The sequence below is a fragment of the Vombatus ursinus genome, unplaced genomic scaffold (genome assembly GCF_900497805.2).
Source record: "Vombatus ursinus unplaced genomic scaffold, bare-nosed wombat genome assembly UNPS02000582.1, whole genome shotgun sequence".
NCBI lineage: Eukaryota > Metazoa > Chordata > Mammalia > Diprotodontia > Vombatidae > Vombatus > Vombatus ursinus.
This window is the reverse complement of record NW_020940360.1, coordinates 19,230,968-19,234,618: the sequence shown is the minus strand read 5'-3', so window position 1 is coordinate 19,234,618 and position 3,651 is coordinate 19,230,968.

Genomic DNA, 3,651 nt, shown 5'->3' with positions numbered 1-3,651 from the left:
AATTTACTAACATTTCGTGATGGTATGGTACAAAATTATAACATGTATTGCACCATTTGGGAATTTCTATAATTCTGGAGCAATACAGCTTTTAGGTACAACGTACATTTATCAGCTTTCAACATTCCTTCACTGGGTACAATACTTCTAGGCTCAATGGAGGTGAAACATATGCCAAAATATTTTTTTATGTTTCACAATCTGGTGCAGATTCCCAGATTTTACAGGCTTACTTGGATTTATCTTGACAATGATTTGAGGTATATCCTTAAAGCATATTTTAAATATAGTATAAAGTATATTTTAAGTATAAAGTAAAATTATTTCAACATATAGTAAAAATATCTTTTTCCAAAAAAATTTCAACATTCCAGTTTTTGTGTGATTTTGCCTATAATAAATATATCTTATACTTAGCAATGTTTAACTGCTGCTTTTAAATGGTCTTCTCATTGTTATTCCAACTTCAGGAAGCCAAAACTGCACTGAAAAAGAATTACTAAGAACTTCTCTATCTCCTAATTCTCTCCAAAGGTCATTACTTGTTTTCTGAAGATGTATTCTGCTGTTTTCAAGTAATAGTTTGTCAGTTCTTAGTTTTGGTGTTTTTTTCCATTTTCAATCAGACTATCCTTTCACTTTAGTGCAATTGGTACTGTTCAATTGTAGGTTTATGCAATTCTTGTTTTTTTCTTTTCTTTTGGTGAGGTAATTGAGGTTAAGTGACTTGCCCAGAGTCACACAGCTAGTAAGTGTCAAGTGTCTGAGGCCAGATTTGAACTCAGGTCATCCTCACTCCAGGACCAGTGCTCTATCCACTGTGCCATCTAGCTGCCCCTGGTTTATGCAATTCTTAAAACATTGGCTGTTGCTGTCACAAAAATGAAAGATATAAAAATGATCACCTGTCTTAAATAATTTGTACAATGAATCTTGGGAAGAGAATATAAATGAACAAAAAGCTCAGCTTAGAACTGAATAGGAGGAGGTGAGCAAGCTGGATTACTTTCAAGACACTAAAAAAATCTCATTTTGAGATCCCAAGCATCTCCAGAAAGCAAACATCCATCATTACCACACCTATGTTTTAAAAGTATGGATAAAAATTAAATTAAATTAAATTAAATTAAATTAAATTATTGATAAAAGCAATGAGAATATAATGATGATGATCATAGCTGCTAACATTTATCTAGCACTTAAATGTGTGCAAAATGCTTTACATATATTATCACATTTGATTCTTATAACACCTTTGTAAAGTCTGTGGATTCTCCTTCAGTGGAGGTCTTCAAGCAGAGACTGAGACTGCATAATCATATATTGGGGTTCTCAGAGTACAAAATTCTTCCTGGATATGGAATGAGGTAGATGACTACTGAATTCCCTTACCATTCAAAAATTCAGTGCTGTTGTACCCCAGGTTCAGAAGGTGCCCCTCAAAGGATCATCAATCCCCTTCCTCTAAGTCTGTCATGATCTGAAGGTATCACAATTCATTCCCATTGTCCCAGATATAGCTTGTTCCCCAGGGAGGTTGAACAGGTCATATCCTTGTCTCTCTAGTAACTATATTTAAGATGTATTCTTTGCCCTTTCTCTCTTCCTCATGCTTGCAGATGTCTTACCCGCATGTATGTGTTATAATGCACCCAATTAAAGATCTATTTTTTTCTAAATATTATTGGATCATCTGATCGATCAATGGAAACTTCTAATCCCAATGTTATTTTGAAAGACCTGGGACAATAGCATATTGGATTGACATGTAACTGGGGAAAAATAAAATTATTTTTAAAAAATAGTATATTGGATATTCAATTTTTAAAAAATCCACCTCATAGGAACAATTTGGACGAGCAAATATTTAGAATAAAAATAACTAAGAAGTGGATAAACAAGTTTATTTTGCATATTAACAAGCAATAACTGTGAAGCCATTTTGCTAGTATAAATGCAGCTCAGGGCAGTTCACTGTAGGGCTGTTTTTAGATGTTCATTTGAAATTTTGACCTTTAAAGCTCAATGGAAACTATTCTGTATATGTATTTATTAATGATTCTGAAATACTCTATGGAGAGATAAGGGACAGAACAAAAACAGTTTCAATGTGTTTCAAGTGCTTTTCTACTGTGCCTTTTATAAAATAACTTGCCAGTTAGATGAGGCATTCTTCTTCCTTTTCCTTCTGATACTCATTCAGTCAGCTTGTGAATAATAGAACAGTTTCCATGTTTCCATACTGGCCTTTCACCAGTACCTGAGTTTTTTGAAAAAATATTTTTAGAAATTTATAAAGCCAAGATTATCAACAGGGTCCCAATCAAAAGTGAGAATACTGAATTGTCAATGACTTATTTTAAGGAACCTTGAGATTTATACTTGTAAATCTCAATGTAAACACTCTTCTGCCTAAAAAATACAGTATATGTTCAAAAGTCACTACTTCAAAGTAGAAAACTAGCATTTACAGGGTACCTCTTCTAGGAAATGCTCTTTAAAACAATAATTGTTTAAAGACAACTGGTAAATTTTTGACTGCAACGACTCCCACCAATTTGACTTTAGGGGATTTCTGTCTTATTTTCCTTTGCATGGAATGACTAATGGATTCCCCAAGAAATGGGGCCAAAGCTATTTAAATGAAATATAACTCCATGGAATTACAAAGACAAACAAAGGGTGAGCTCATTTCTTCTCACTTTATCTATTCCAAGCACGATATTGAAGACAACAGTCAGAAGGTGGAAGAAAAATTATCTATGACTTTAAAAGGACACTTGAGGATAATAACAAATGGAAGGATATTGATCAGGAAATTGGATCTGTTGAAAATGACTTTAAAATTTACAAAGCGTAGACTTGAGATTTTTGGAGTTAATGAGGAGCTTGTAAGAGTTTACAAGCTTTATACAAGTAGGCTTATATTTCACAGTAAAATCCACATGGGCGAAGGTAATTCTTTTATCCTATTGTGAAGACCACTGTAGTCCTCAAAATTTCTTAGATTTTGAAAGGAATATAAACTCTTTAATGATAATAGTCCTATCCTTGCTTATTCTTTTTCTTCTACAATCCCTGAAACTTTGTTTTTCCCCATATATAGTAATTAAACCTTTTAAGTCATTCAATGGTTTTGAAACATGTTAAGAAATGAAACCTTAATCCCTTTGTCTCATGAAGTAAAAATGATACCAATCATCAGCTAGTCTACAGTACAGGAAATTATTCAATTTTTTTTATTTTTATTGATAGTTAATCAGTTGCTTTGAGTGAAGTTTGAGTAACTTTGAGTAGTCACAGTAAAACCATTTATCAATATTATTTTTAAAATCTCTATTTTACTTATCCTTGAGCATCCACTTAGCTACTAATTAAAAGTAAAATATTTTAATGACATTTTAAAATTTCCTTTTAATTATTAAATATTGCCAAACATTTAGTCTTCAGTATACAAAGAATAAAAAAGGAGGATTGCATATGAAACCAAGAACTTCTAATATACATAATGTGTTTGTTTTTTTAAAAGTGTGAATTAAGTTTAAAACAATAGTAGCAAATTCATATAGTTTATGTCCTCTTTTTAAATACCTTCTGCTCTCTTTTCTCTATTTTTAAATATTTCATTGCCATTCTTTTCTATTTCATCAA